Source organism: Oxyura jamaicensis, chromosome Z (assembly GCF_011077185.1).
Source record: "Oxyura jamaicensis isolate SHBP4307 breed ruddy duck chromosome Z, BPBGC_Ojam_1.0, whole genome shotgun sequence".
Lineage (NCBI taxonomy): Eukaryota > Metazoa > Chordata > Aves > Anseriformes > Anatidae > Oxyura > Oxyura jamaicensis.
The window spans coordinates 62,481,980-62,498,391 of record NC_048926.1 but is presented as its reverse complement, the minus strand read 5'-3'; the positions used below and the strand labels follow the sequence as shown (position 1 = coordinate 62,498,391).

General features: G+C 43.8%; 1 long non-coding RNA gene across 1 annotated transcript; it reads left to right on the top strand.

Annotated features, from left to right (window-relative positions):
* The first annotated feature begins 8,094 nt into the window (after positions 1 to 8,094).
* Positions 8,095 to 15,986, top strand: LOC118156625. Its single transcript, XR_004746350.1, has 2 exons — positions 8,095 to 11,814; positions 14,911 to 15,986. It is a non-coding gene; the product is annotated as an uncharacterized LOC118156625 (long non-coding RNA).
* The last annotated feature ends 426 nt before the right edge of the window (positions 15,987 to 16,412 follow it).

Sequence of the window (16,412 nt, the reverse complement as noted above, 5' to 3'; positions counted from 1 at the left end):
ACAGGTCAGCGTGAGTAGGGTCATGCTTTTTGCTGGACTGGTAAGTTAGGCTGTGAACGGAGGAAGGCTCGCTGTACTTTTTGCCATTGGCATGTTTCGGTTTCCTCTCGAGAGCCTTGCTCAGTAGCTCGTAACTGTTCTCTCCAGCATGATGAACGCTAAGTCACAAATGCTGAAGGATGTTTAATTTCCTCGGGAAATTATATGTGTACATCAATGGCTTGTACTGCAGCCTGGCATACAGGAATCCCTAAAAGGACAAGATTTAACATTTCAAAGATAAGCTGGTATGGAAAGGTGTGGGTGAAACAGAAAGAGAAAGAGAAGGCACCATGCAGATGTTCATGGAGTAAATGCATGCAGTCAGCAGACATCATCTTGTGAATGTCACAGTGAGGAAATTAAAAAGGTTTCATCATCCTTTGGGAAGTTCTGTCTGTAGTTCAAGCATGTACAAAAAAAAAAAAAAAAAAAAAAAGGTGGGGGGGGAAGAAAAGAGGAAGTTAGTTCCTGGTGACTTTTAAGAACTGTTTGTTTTTTTTTGATTTTTTTTTTTTTCTGGCCAATATGTATCTGCTGTCCATCTCATTAATTTACATACCCAAGTTCCAAAATGCTGATCTTGTGGTGACAGCAGAATATAGGCAATTAGGAGATACTCAGCGTGAAACAAGCTAATTTTTCTGCAGCAGTGTGAAGAAGCTGAACGTGGATCAGTATTTCTCCATGGAGTCAGTGTACTTAATTGGTATCCTCTAGAGATGACAGACTTGTGGTCACCTTTCAGTTCTTCCTCGTCCTGTTCTCCCTGTCTTTGATACTTCATTAGAACACAATAATCCCCCACAGCTGCTGACAAGGAGTCAGCATCCCCTGCCTGCAGCTTGCCTGTCTCCGTAGCAAGTCTCTTGGGTTTAATCAAGTGTGTGATGAGGGTTGACACTGTGAATCGCATAAATGAATGCTGTCTAATGTTAGAAGTGACCTAAGTGACAAAAGGAGGTCACTTTTATGGAGTCTGTCATAATCTTTTGTTTTCCTTCCTGAAGACTTGTCTGCATTCTGCTTTCCAACCATGCTCCAAGTCAGGCCAAATGCTCTGCAAGACTTTCCCCCACGGTCCAGGTGTGCAGCCTGGTCTAGGCGAGGCAGTGAAGGTGGGTCCATTGCATGGCAGAGGGTGAAATATTAACTGCGTGCTTCCCCAGGCAGATTCTGGTTCCCCACAGCTGGGAATGGCTTTATGCTGATCAACATTACTGTGATTCTACCTGCTGATTACCAAGGGTGCAACAGCAGTTCTGCAGTGCCCCAATGCACAGCCCACGCTCAGCCAGGCAGCCTGCTTCCAGCCACAGCCTCCAAAGCTCTGCTCAGGGACAAGGTACTTCTGCACCTGGCAGAGGCTGCTTTGTCGTGGTGCCTCTGACCTCCTTCTGGTGGTCACCTGGTGGCTTTCACCAAGTTGTGAAGGCAGCTGTGGAGAAGGGACATCATCATTCGGGATGCTGAAGTCTCCTCGCTTCAGCATGGGACTTGCTGCCAGGTTCCCTGCAGCAGAAACACTGTTGGGTGAGGGGACAAATCACTGCCGATTGTTGTTTAGTCTCAGTCATTCCCTTGTTTCACAAAACCTTCTGTTTTAAAACAGGATGCCTCACAATCCAAGCTCCATCACTTGGCATCCCGAAATAGGGTCCAGGTGCAATGGGCCGCATGTCACAGGCTGCTCTGCTGTCGTGGAACCTGACGGCAAGTGTCTGCGTCAGATTAACCCACCTCACCCTCACCTGGGGCTGGCATGTGTGAGCTACATCCTGTGCTCTTCAACACCTGCGTGCAGGAAAAATGCATTTTGTTTGAATTGGCCCTGAAAAAAACTTAAGTCATAAATATTTTGACCTGCCGCTGGGCTATACTAATCTATTCTTAGCAGTAAATGGTGCTATGGCAACTGTCCCTGCGATATGACACACTAGCAACAATTCTGCCTTCTTTTAATCCACAGCTCCCAAAATACCTTCTGCACATCCCAAGCCACCTGGCTTTTCCCACCCTCTTCAGAGCTGGGGAAGCAGCTCCTTCCCAATTTATTTTTCTAGTTCAGTCTGAGGCAAAGCAATCTTGAGCCAATTTAAGTAGATCTGAAATAACATACTCGGTCCCAGCTGTCATAACCTATATTGCAGGATATTCCCCTTGCTTTCCTATGACACTTTCCCAGTTGCTCATATGATCTCTTTTCCCCTCAGGACTTTCTAAATAATTCTTTGACACAAGCTCTATGATTTGCTATGTTCTTCTTTGTATAGCCTACCAAAGGTGATTTGTCAACCTGAAATCTTCTGCTTACACATTTTAGTCAATCATTAACATATTATTTATTCAGAAGTTAATATAGCTGTTCAAAGCTTCCTCTGACAAGACAGCCTTGTGTTCTATGCGTTGATTTATCTCTGTTACAATAGCTAGAGTTTGGGGAGCCCATATGTGTCTGGATCTTGCTTTGGCTGAGATCTAGCTAAGCACACACTAAGAGGTGGGCTCTGCCTTAAAGAGCTGCAGACCTGGTATTACCAACATGCTCTACTGTGAACTAGCTGCTACACTCTCTGCTCCTGATGCACATTAGGTTAATGACCTATAGAAAAATCTGAAATGTTTCAGACCTCCCAGTCCACGCTAATTATCTACAAATTTCTCAAGTTCTCTCTGGGCTCATACGTGGCATCCTGCTAGTAACCAGGCACTGCAAATGCTGTCTGCTTGAGTACTGAGCCACCTACAAGTTTCACGGCATTTGGTGAGTAATTGAAGGATTTATGTGTTCAGTACATCCCATATGCCATGAATGTCTTCAAGTGGCAACACGGTGACAGCAACAACAAGGGTATTGGAAAGTTCTGCAGATAACAGGCTAAATTCATCTCTGATGTAACCCTGCTGGCTTGAGCACACTGATAACTACCCTGGAAAAGGGTGTAAAATGTAAAGTGGTTCTTCCTGCTTTCTAGCTCAGGTCTTTCTGCTTCTGCCCTGCCAGCATGCCAACTGCGCTGATTTGCTGAGGCACAGCAGATAATATCATCTACAGCTCTTCAGCAGGGTCCCACAGGCATAAGAGACGTAAAATGTCATTGCTAGAATGTAGGCATGAATAAAAATAATTGCCCTGATTTCTCTGCCATAACAATCATAATTTCTAATATAAATCACGTTAACCTCCTTCCTCTCATAAAAGCTGTTTTAACCCTTAAGTGAGAAAGAAAAGTGACAGACTCCAGCATATGGTGTTTTAAAACTAACCAGTTCTCTTAGAGTTCTCTCTTCTTACTTCATTTTGCTGATCCTGCAAAACATTATAGGTGACCGGCTTCCTTTCAGGGCAGCCCTGGAGTGGCCATATATCCCCACCCATGCTCCGGAGCAGGCCATGTGTACCCCACCACCTGCCCGGGACGTGGGTTCAGCCGTCCCCCCGCTGCTTTATACCAGCCTTCCAGTTGTTGGCACCCATCGTGCACTGAGCACACGTTTTCTAGCGGGGCAGCTTATCCCTGTGCCAAGCATGCACTCGAGCACCCGCTGCCAGCTGCACCACGTGTTGGTTCATGCCGTACCCCTCTAGGTGCTATATTTGGCTGCCCTGTCGCTCACTAGCACAGGTGTCTCGTGGAGGACCCAGTTAGTCCTTTGATGGACTCCAGACATCCTTCTCACCGGCCCATTATCCACTTGTTTACCAGTTGCACTCTCAATCACACCACCGTATTAATTGCAACCTTCCAATAATCAGGTTTCCTGTTCTTCAGGCTTGCACTTAAGCCAGTTCAGGCTATTATTTCAGCCTGCAACCACACGGAGATGAGGAACAAGTGCTGCCAACTTGCATCACATGGCGAGCAAAGGCAAAGGGAGCAGATTTCCTGGGAAAGCCACAAAGTGCTGTGAGGATATCGGGCGCAGTGGAGCTGCTCAAGCTCCAAATGCCACCCCTTCTGCACAGACACCCTCACTCAGGGGGAAATTAAACCCCATCCCTCACAGATCTTTGAACAATGGACAACACATGCATATTTTCACACAGCTTCTGCACTCCATTAGAGGCTTGATTTTAGAAGCTCCAAAATCACAAATGCAAAGGAACAGAAACAAGGCAAGGCCTGCAGGACCTGAGATTTCCCAGCGCATTTGCTAACTACATCAACAGTGTGGTCTAGTCACATCTCCAGCATCTTCAGTATTTATTTTACAAATGCAAAAAATACAAGACCTTCTGGAAATCTTCTGGAAACCTTTTCACCTTTTGTCTTGTTGTTGTTCCTTCAGTAAATCACGCCATTCATAAACAGTTGCCATATATATTCCTTCTGATAGGAATCATTTGCCATAGCATTTTATTCCTTTGGAAATGCATTTATTTCCAGTAGGGATAATTTGCAATAAACACATTTTATTTCACTTTATTTGTCACATTGGAAAGACTCTCAGGCTTGGATATTCTCCTGTTCTTGTGTGAAAATATGTGATATTGTTCAGGTTTTGAAAATACTGGAGAATGTACTCAATACTAAATTAAGGCTATTTACACCCAACCACACCCCCACCTTGCTCACCGTCTCCATTACCAGTCTTCCTACACCTTGAGCATTTATGCCAATGAAGTTGGTGGAGAAACCCTTTCTGCCGAATGCAATCTCACTCATTAGGTAGCAATTTGTTGTTATATTTAGCACTAGTTTTCTCACTGAGCAGACTCTGCCATGTGTCCCAGAAAGTACCTGTGGTTTACGTTGGAGATTCACTTTATTTGCTGTAGTGAAGCTCTGACCTTGCCGAAGCCTGCTGTGCATGTTCTCCACAGAAAACCGAGTGGGAGTAGAGGCATTTCCAGCGGAGTTTCTGGGTCAGCTGAGACTGCAATTATTCCAGCTCTGGCAAACAAACAGCAGCGTGGTAGGCCACCAAGGCTGGGAACATCAACGTGGCTGACACAGGAAAACACCAACCCCTAAAAGTGGCAGAGGTGCCGTGATGGGGCAGGTGCTGGTAACACTGGATGTGACCACATGCAATGGGTTGTGCTGGAGTGTGAGATCCAAAGAGATGGCAGGGACCATCAGAGCCCAGGCAGCCCGGCTGGTGGGTGAAGGAGGGGTGGAAGTCATTCTTCATAGGAGATCTCAGCTTTACAGTTACAATGTCTTTAGAATGCATAGTTATTCACTGCTAAAAAGAGTCAAAAAAAAAAAAAAAAATAAGATAATGGTGCCTGCTTTAGTTCTGGTTCTGTAAAAGTGAAAGACTGAATTTTGGTCGGAGCACACTCCCTGCCCCTATCAAATATGCAGCATGTTTCCTACTCCCCATATCTGCTATGACAATTTTGAGTTTCTTTTTAAATACTCCTCCTACTGAGGTGCACCTGATCACTTGTGCCATGGTGACATTCACATAATCACAGAATTACAGAATATCTTGAGTTGGAAGAGACACACAAGGGTCATTGAGTCCAGCTCCTGGCTCCATACATGAGCATCCAGAAATTACACCACTGAAACCTTATCTTTAGACAGTAAGAATTGACTCAGCCTGTTCCTTCTCCCTGGTTACCATGTGCTCTGGTTACTCCAGTTGGCCATTTCCTTCACTGCACCAGTTCCATCTTTCCAACATTTCCACCTACGTGGCTGTAACAGTTGTGAGGAGCACGCATTTTGGATCTCGCTTCCATGAGGCTGGTTTAAGCTCTGAATGCCACACGGGCTGAACGCTGGTAGCACTGCAGTACCAGCCGAGCATTTGTTCAACTCTGTACTCAACACAAGACCTGCGGCCTGGTTTTGCCAACGTCTGAGTAAACCATGTATGTACAATTTGGAGGCAGAAGGAAACCTGCTTGCCAGACAGGCCCAGCTTGGTTGCATCTGCTACTGCTAGTGCTTTTCCAGATCATGGCTGTTTTCTTTCTGCTGCTTTTTATTTCAAAGTGAATTCTTTGCTTTCAGATTTGACAGAGCCACAGAACAATAGATCACAGGAGGGCTGAGGCTGGCAGGGACCTCTGGAGGCACCTGCTCCAACCCCTGCTCCAGCAGGGCCACCTGCCAAGCTACCTCCCAGCTGGGTGGCCCCCGCACGTCATGGTGCCCATGGTGGCTCCTCTCCATGTGCAGGACTTTGCACTTCCCCTTGTTGAATTGCACAAGGTTCCTGTAAGCCCATTTCTCCAGCCTGCCCAGGTCACTATGGGTATAAGCATAACTCCCTGGCATACCAGCCACTCCTTCCAGTTTTGTGTCCTTGGTGGTTGCACAAATAGTGTGCCATTTATTTTTATGGACTGCTGGATTTGAGCCCCAAGTACAAAAGAGGGCTCAGCTGAGTCCTAATGTCATGTTGGCAGTGAACTGAGAAACCAGGAGCAGCCACATTTTTTCTGCTTTCTTCTACAATGGACAACACCATGAATGGTGCGGTCATCTCTCTGTGGGGAATACTGATCATAAGCCACTCCTTGCCTGCAATATAAGACATGTTCCAAGGGAGGTTCTTTTTGCCTGTAAAGACATGATAAAGAAAATCTTCTATGTCAATAGAAAATCTTGTGCATTTCCATTCTTATCAACCAGGGCTGCTACCTGTCTTTATCCTGCGGGGCAGCTTGGGTTCAATGCAGTCATGCCATTTGGAGAAGGCTCAACTGGTGGAACAACAGAAAGGTCACAACAAAAAACAGAAAATGATCACAGCTCCATGGGAACCAGTTACTAAATCCTTTTTTTAAAAAAAAAAAAAAAATCTACATACATCAGCACTGAGCAAAGAGCAGTCCCTTATTTCAAAAAGTCATTAATGTACAGAGTACCAGAAGAAGCATTTTATTAGCACATCGTTTTTTTCATATAACGATTTTACAGCCTAAATGCACTTCAGAAGCAATTATCTCTTGTAATTTCAGCTCTGGATATAACGGAGACAGAATAAATGTCTCCGTAATTAATGACAGTTTAAAAACTTCTGCACCAGAAGCTCTTTGCCTGCAAGTCCCTTCACATGCTGCTCATGTCCCCAGCCCGCTGCAGCTCAGGCTTGGCAAGGGGGTGCATGGCTGTTGTCTCTGCTGGCTGTGTGCCTGGGTTGCTCTGGGGGCATCCCCTCTCCTGACATGTGGTGCTTCACAAATCCCACCAAAATTTCAAATGATTCTCCACCAGGATGTGGGTGCTGGCAGAAAGCTGCTGATGCCTTTATCCCAGCAGTGCTCTCAACCAGGAAGGCTCCAAAGTCAAGCACCACTCCTGCCCTCCAGGCACAGCAAGGGCAGTGAAAGTAAGTTTTTGTTAACGTTGTCTTTGTCCAACAGAGCTCTAAAACTACTATGTAATCACACATTATATTTTAACTGCCATGTAGCCACATCCTTTATGCACCTTTTCTTTTAGACCTTGTCTGTGCTGGGACAGAGGGCTCATGGGTGTCAGTCCTGTGCCAGCCTGGGGGCACCAACTGATGTGCCTGGGGGCACTGTGATGGAACTGATAATTTTTATTTTTTTCTTACTAAAGCTGGTGTGAAAATTAGGAAGTTATTTTTCACAAAACAGTGCATTAAGCCCCTACTTTTGCAAGTGCACAACGTTATTCTTAGGCTATTCTATGACTGAGCATTTGTTTTTAACCAAATTAGTGGTTGCAAGTGCAAGGCAGGAATGCAATGAGCATCTGGTGCAGCAGAAATCAACTGGAGTTGGAACAACCTGTTGTGATCTGTAACATTGCTACAGGAAAGGGTAGGAGTCACAAAGGGCTCGGAGCTACTTAAGGAGGTAAATGTTGGGTTACCATACACTTAGCTACGATAACATGAACAGAAAAATACAGGGTTGAAAAACAAATTCCTCCAAGTTTCTAAAGACTGTGAGATAGAAAAGGGTTTGCCTGGGTTTATTCTCAGCTGCTCCTCTTCATGGGGACAAATCAGTAAACATGCTGCTGTGTTGTCTGTGCTTCACGGAGCACTACTCAGAGAAGGTCTGTAATTATTTCACTCAGTCTTCCCTCTACGGAGGGAGCTGAAAAACAGCTGCAGCAATTGCAGTGAGAAATTGGACTGAGGGGAGAGAAAAAACGGGCAATCACTGTCTTCTTCAGCCACCTGTTTGGTGGAATGATACTGTATGGTTTACAGGCAGTCTCGGGATAACTAGGTGGCACCCTGAACTGGGCATTTACTCCACACAGCCGTGGATCACACCGTAATGATGAGGTGAGATCAGAGCAGATGCCTGGTGCAGATAGGGCTCCTTTGATCCTCTGTAAAGTCTCACTTTTGTCACAGAGCAAAGAAAGCCGAGGCCAGACACTTCCTGAAGGCAAACAAACTGGTGACTTTCCACCCATCGGCTCCCAGGAGCCTAGGGAAGGCTCATTTTATAACAGTGTGCCTGCTGCACACTGGTTTAGGCTGTGCAGGTGTCAGAGCCATAGTGCAGCGCTGTGGCAGAGCTCATCTGCCAGGTGTCGAGGAGGGCTGTATTTCTTTTCTTTGAATGAAGCCTTTCCCTGCTGGCACGCAAGGCCTCGTGAAGCCCAGCTCATACCAGTGCTGCAGGCAGTAATGGTGAAAACTGCAGAGGTGTGTTACAAAGGTGCACAAACCAACAAGTTTTGGCTGGACAGACAGGAGAAGGCCTGAGCAGAGGTAGGTATTTGCTTACTTCTGGGTGGTATTTCCATTTCTCCTTTAAATATTTGGTCTTTCTTAACCATATCACACTGTTAGAATTACTATGCTGAAGCTGTTGTTAACACCTCTCAGCTAATTACAGGCTTCTCCAACCTGTATGTAGCGTAGGTTTACCCTCCCCTGTCTCTCCTCAGTTCTCCCAATACATGATTATTTTATGTGTGTATGTGTGTGACGTGGCACCCCCTCCACCATGCAGAAGCCTCCACACGGTATCCCCATGGGGTTTCTTCCCTCAGAAGCTCTAGCAACTTTCTCTCGCTGTTTTTGTACTTCAGCTCTATTCTTGTTCAATCTTTTTATTTTTTATGATGTTGCCAAGCAAGGCACTGCAGCACTGAAAGCTCCTCCAGCTCTTGTGTTCCTCTCAGTTGTGACACTTACTCTGTGAGTTTTAAATACCTGTTTTTGTCTTTACCCCACTGCACTGAGCTTATTAAACGATTCCGCTATCACTGCCGTGTCAAAACAAGTCCTAAAGCTCATGCAGTGGAAATCCCTTGGTTCTTTCCTTTCATAGTAGTCATTTCATTTTACAAAAGAATTCATTAAAGCAGTATTTCTGCTTACTGTATCTATGTTAACTTCATCATTCTTCCCTCTTTCTCTGATCAGTGCTTTCACAACCTCGTGTGCCGCTGAGGTAACGTGTCCTGTCCGTCCATCTGCTCTCGTGCTCAAAACCACATCTGATGACTGGCTGTGCCAGAACTCCCTAAATTTCTCTGCTATTACCTTAATCAAGTTCTGTAATGAAGCTCTGGTGGGTAAATGCCTCATATAAATATACTTCTGTATCTTGGGCAAAATGTTTACATCCTTACTAGCTGCACAGTTTGCACCAGTATACTGAGTTTCATCCCGACTGGGCAAGTATGAAAAGCATCCATTAAGATCGGGAAGCTACTTGTTGCACAGATGCTCCTCTGAGCACAGAGAAGACTTTCAGGAAATGGGATGAGGTAGGGGTGCAGAGCCCTTACACCTGGAGGGACTCCCTCTCCAGCCATTGGGTTTTGCCTCAGCCCGGCTGTGATGTTCATGCTGGGAACTTCTCAGGTGGTCTCTTAACGCATGTGCTCTGCTTCATGCAGTTTTGTTTCCTTCTTGGTGGTGACACATTTCTTAGATAAGGTGGGCTGACTTCTAGATGCACTGTAGATTAGGGAGCTGCCAAATTTAAACACTGACCTTTAGCTTTCCTACCGCCTCCACTGATGCACAATTCAGTTTCACTCATAGTGAAATTAGCAGAATTACCCTGGGTAAGAACTGAAAACATTTCCATCAGTCACGAATCTAGCAAACTGGCTGATTTGATGTTTCACTTGATGTATTTTAGAGGAAAAAACATCACTGCAGCCAATTTGGAGGCAATTTGTCAGCCACTCTTGTTTGCTGTATGAGTTTAAATTACTAGACATGTTTGCTGAGGCTCATAAATATTTTTTCCTCACGGTATGGAAAATATACCTCTTAAAAATATTATAACTAAATGTTTTGATTTAACGTTTTCTGCTTGAGAGGAAAAGATATACTTGGGCTTTAACTAAATGTGTTTAACCTAGTTAACAACAGTATAGCCAGGGAGACTAAGTTAGTGGTGAAGTTAATATTTAACTTATCTGAACCAGAATAAAGCTCTGGAAATTAGGCAGTACTTCAGTGCTGTGACATTTCTACTGTAAAAATTTGGGTATGAATGATAACTAGAGGTTCGGCTCTGATTCTAATAATACTTATTAATAGGTGGCTGCACAAATCTCTAGGCTGTGACAGCACAGTGAGTCACTAAAGCTTAGTGAATGTGTGATGAGTTTATTGGCTTCATTGGATTGAACCCCTGTTATTTGCTCTTTGACAATCCTTTCTTCCAAACACCAATATTTGTGCATCAGAGAAGGTCTTCGAGGTCTGTGCAGTCATTCATCTGAAGAGTGATGCTCAACTGGTATAGCTGGCTCATTGCCATTCATTCCTCCTCGCTGCATGGCTTTCAAGCAGCCAGTCCCTGAGCACAAGCTGCAGTAAGCCTTGGGGAAGCAGTGCTGTGAAAAAGGGATAGCAATGAGCCAAAGAGTCTACTCAGGAGTAACCCATGAGTTTAATCAGCTTTAATGAATGCACACAGAAAAAAAAAAAAATACAATTAATTCCTAAATCTTGAATCTAAATAACATCTCAATTCACTAGACAAGGCAAAAACAAGTAAGTCATTCAAATAGGATATGTCTATTTATTAGAGAGAAATCTCCAGCATTGTTTTTGTGGTAGAGCTTGTCACAGATTGGCTTGTTAAACTTCTTCTGAGCTGTTCTGATATCTTCAATTTTTATATTTGTTAACATTTTTGTAACGCCTTCCTCACAAAATTAACCCTACGTTTACTCATCCTCTGAGTTATTTGTAGTATTATATTATTTTTTTTTATTGACTGCTTAAAAATAAGTATGACACATTATATTTAAGTATGGATTTTAATAATATTTGGGAACAACCCACTGAGCTAATAGTGGCTCTGCAATACTTTATATCTTGTAGCTAAAATCCTAAAATGTCTGGGTCAGACTTTCATCCCATTTTTCTTTGGGGTAAATCTCTCACTGGCATCACATGTTACGTCAGCTCTTTACTCATACTGGGTACATAAATCTCAAGGCTGCAGAAGCACTTCTTTTCATGTTGCAGGAACCTAAAAGCCATCTCCCTTCCTGCCAGATACACAGCTGTGCCATGAAGGCCCACGTCCTGTGAGCTGTGACCCCATGGGTGTGATACTTTACGTACCTGGCACCTGGCAGTGATCCCACAGCAGGGCATGGTGCTGCACCCACCAGTCTCAGTTGTTTAGATGACATATGAGCATCTGCCTCGTGCTCTGATTCCTCATATTATTTAAAACTAAAGTTCCTAGCCTAGATGTCCAAGGCCTATATGGCTTGGCTTGAGAGGCTGGAGGGTTGAAATTGATAATGACAATCAACCTGATCTGCTCCTCGGTTTGGACAACAGCTTTCACTGGAACATCCACTTAAAACACTTTCTGAATTATGCTTGCACAGGGGAGTTGTGATAAATGATTGAGTCCCAAATAGGATTCTAATTAAAGGTTGTAACTTATTAAGCGTATAGAGGCAAGCAAACAACGCTGGGTGCGCCGGGAGTCTCTGCTCCACCAAGACACACACCTGTTACATCAGGTGGCTGATTTTTATGCTCCTAGCCTAATATATATTCATCACTATTCCTAGAAAAGGCAGGGTTATTATAATTAGTTCCCGGAATCCGAACCCTCTCCGGACGCATGCGTATCAGTCTCTGGTGGTCTCTCTGGGGGTCTCTTGTGCTGAAGGCTCGTAGTCTTCCTCCCAGGCTTTGTCCTTCGGTCGTCCTTCAACTCCCCCTTTCTCCTTATTTGGTGGATCTCTTTGCTGGTTATCAGAGGCTTGTGCAGCGTCCCATGCAAAAGTCTGCAGTTTCCTAAAAAAAAACTCCTTGGTCCTCTTATCTCCCAGACTAGAGTCTCAATGTTCGCCCTTCAAACCCTCTATTTACACAAATTGCTGGATCGTTCCTTTGCATGATACAAGAACTATGTACACTAATCACTCTGTTTTTCTTAAATGGAAGGTTATATTTCATCACGCGGCCCTAGCATTGTGATACTGACACGAATCAAATTAACACATTTCACAATCCCCCATTTCCTTTTTTCATGGTATTGATTCATTTTGTTTGTTTGTTTGTTTCCAATTGAGTCAATACTTGCCAAATTGGTACCAATTTTGGTTCTTCTTTTGTTTTTATTATCATCAGGGAATGGATTTTCCCTTACCCTGGTTCTGGGTCAACACGTACCACAGATATTTGCATTCCTTGTATAACCGAGTGTATTAGTCTGGTAAAACAGGGTATTAAACATGGAATTATTGAATTATTAAACAACCCTCCACATATTCCCAATACAACTATCCTGATTCTAGTAAGCCAACCACCACCCATAAAGCCCCTCCATAATTCTCTTAAATTGATTTCATTCCAAGTTTGAACTGGGACATGTGCAATTTTCTTCATTTCTTTTTACAAGTTCATTCACAACTTTTCCTTCATCATCAATCTCTAAACAGCAATTACTAAGGTTAAATTTTCCACAGACTCCTCCTTCTTGTGCTAGCAAATAATCTAAAGCTAAGCAATTTTGATACAAAGCAGTTCCCATCTTGGTATTTTGTTTTGCAATTAATCCGAGTGCATCTCCAGTTTTATTCACAACTATTTCTACTACAGCTTGCAACCTACTTATTCTATTAAGCATATCTATTGGGGTCCAATAGCCCCAGGATCCGTTCTCCAACAAGCACAACCCCAATTTGAGGATCCACAGTAATGATAACTCTTGTCCCATGGATAATCTCTTATCCAATCACTGTAACATGTAGAAGCCACTGTTCCACCCTTTCTAGAACAAATGTACTTCGGCTGGTTACTAGAACATCTCCTCCAACTCAGGCTTCCACAATCAGTATATGGGTCTTCATCTATAATATCACAGGCATCAAAGGTTATCGACACTGAGGTATTCAGGGTGGTTACAACTTCACTTGTTCCAATTAATTTGCCTACTTTCAAATCTGTCTTCATTTCTACCCAATATTGATAAGGGAGTTCTTTTGGATCATAGCATGCGGTCCTGTCACCTCTCTGCATAGAGCATACTGAGTTAGGTTAAAAATGCAGCTTCCTCTTTTCTGGCCTTTACAGTCATAGACAGTATGATACACCAATGTCTGGGAGCTCAAGCATCCTTTTCTAGTAGTTACTGTACATTGACTCCAGTTGTTGGCTGTAGCTTAGGCCAAGAAACTCACCCCAGGTAGGACTAGAAGAGGTCCGGTAAGGGCCGTAGTGCTCAGCGGTCACAGCCCGAAGGGGTTGCAGCCCTTGGCAGACCTTCCAGCCGCAGCACCAGTTCCCTGTCTGGTCTTGTCCTCTTCCCTAATCTTAAAAGGGTGTACACTGCAGATAGCCTACTGTTACCTCCAGGGGATAATGCTTAACTAATCCCTGTTATTGATAAATCTCTTCCCTTATTAGGTATCTATTCAAGAGTTTCTCTGTTTACTAATTTTACAGGAGTAATTACAATAAAATTCCCATAGCAACTTATCTTATACTCTTTGATGAAGGCTTCTTCAAGTCCGTCTGATAGTTAGATTAGTTTCTCCTGGTTCCGATGTTACTTTCCACTCTTCCACTGGACCTTTTACTCGTGACATGTGTCCATCCTTTCTCAGCAGTTCTAACAGCTGTTTCTGTAGATAATAAAACAAGAAAAGGTCCTTCCCAGAGGGGAGATAAGCTTTCTTCTTTCCATGTTTTTATTAGAATCCTATAATTGTATTATTTTAGAAGTAAAGTGTGTGCCCTGATCAGAATCAATGTACTGGATTATCCCATATCTAGGTATTAAGTGCTCTAATAAATTTTTAACACCGTTCCATGCCCCAACGGCCAGAGAACAAGCAACCCAACATGGCAAGGTATCTCCTGAGTCACCCCTTTTTGTTCCCTCCTCCAAACTCTTTACAGTCCTGATGGCCTCATCGTTAAGAGTCTGATGTTATCACCAACCACGGGGCTTGTCGACCCCCATGGCCACACTCCCACATCTCCCTCTTCTTTATTAACATAAAAAAACCATGATTAACACAAATTAAGAAATCTGGGCAGCTCTGGCTGCCCCTCCAACTCCTGAATTCCTTGTTGGTGTGTCCTGCATATGCCAGCCGGACCCTCCCATATGTTGTTTTTTGTTTGAGCTGGAGTGCAAACAGCGGAGGAGGGTGTTGTGATCACGTTAAGGCAGATGATGAGACGGCTGGCCGGACTCATGGTGCTGACACCCATCTAGGACTGGCTTCTGTTAAAACACAAGCACAACCTTGGCCCCCAAGTTATTAGGGGCCCTTCCCAGTAATTGGTGCTGTATTTTTTGTTTGTTTGTTTGTTTTGTTTTTGTTTTTACCATGACTTGTGCTCTTTCTTTAACTGAGTTTCTCCCAGGTCTGTATCCTAGATTTGTCTGTCGCCTTTTCTCCTGCATGGACAGATGCAAGGACCTCCCTCTGTCCATCAATTTAAAAAGTTTAAGACATTTCACAGAGTCAAACTAATTGAGCAATCGGATGTCAATCCATGTGGCTGAGACTCCAGCCTTGGGATCTTCCACGTGTACAACCTGGCTGTAGCTGCAGGGCCCCATGTGCTGGGAGGGGACTGATCAGTGGGAGCACCCCAGCCTCACTCTGTGCTGCTTGTGGTGCAACTTCTGCGAAACGCAAGAACCCCTCTTCTTAGACATGTCTGCTGTGCTTTTAGCAGAGTTGGATTTTTCTGGTAACGTTAGCAAGCTAACTGTGCGTCAAACTTGGAGAATAATTGGCAGCCTATAAGTGCAATTTAAAAATAAAAAAATAAATATTAAACATATCTCATTGCTGTTTTAGAGGACCACATTAGCTTCAGTGAAGCATGAAAGAGCAAACAATAAAGGTGAAAAGCAAGTCAATGTATGTAGGTGGTTAAATGGAATTAAACATGTGATTTTGTGACAGGGGGTATGGATATGAATCACAAACCATGCTGCCATTTTAAAAATGAATGGTGCAGTGAAATAGACCACACTATCATTTTAAATGACATAAATGGGGCTTAACCTTGTTTCTTTTTATCAACATTGATTGATTATAACTTTTTAAAGAAGTAGTTAATTGCTGGGAATGCATTTTGCTCTGTTTTTCAGAGCACACTGCTGATGAAGTATATGATGAGTCACCTAATTGAACAGGGATGTGTGTCATTATATAAGGAGAAAAACAGATTAGAAGTACCAACCGAATGCCAATGTGTATTCTGATTTTGATTACAATAAATAGACTTGGGGATGTTTTATTTCATTAATGTAAAATGTAAGCAGGTTGAAAATTTGCCTAGGCTGAAAGATTTGGGACATCAGTTTAAAAATAAACACACAAACAAGGAAGAAAAAATATTCCTGCGTCTACTAGCCCACTGAAAATCTGAATGTTCTCTGGTATTTCTGAAATGAAAAAGAATAAAGTTCTCTTTTCTCAACCACTTGCAGAAGCTGATATTTCCACAGCACCCACCGAGAAGACTCTTGGAGAGCAAGTGAAGTTGCTAGTACAATTTCCAGACACTAAAGCCGAGTATGTTTATTATAATAAAAAATAAAAAATAATAAAAAAAAACACATGTGGACTGTAGTCCTCAGGTGAACACGCAGGCAGCGGAACCACTTGCGTTATGTGGCTGGGTGTGTGCACACCACAGGGTTAGTGCTAAAGGTAGTGCCCCATTATCCTTTCAGTAAATCCCTGCCTGATAATGACGTCAGGGCCATTAAAATTAACAAGCTGCTCTTATCTCATGAAATGCATGGGGCAGAAGCAAAACCCATTATGCAGCATTTCCCGAGGAGCAGGAACAGCTCTTTCCACGCGCGGAGACGTTGAGCATGCTGGCACCGCTCCGCAGGGCCTGGAGGTTGCCACCAGTGAGCCTGGCCCCACGGAAAGCACAGCCTGCACTTACTGAGGACTGGCCTTTCCGCACTGGACCAGAGTGCCCTGACTTTGCCCAGC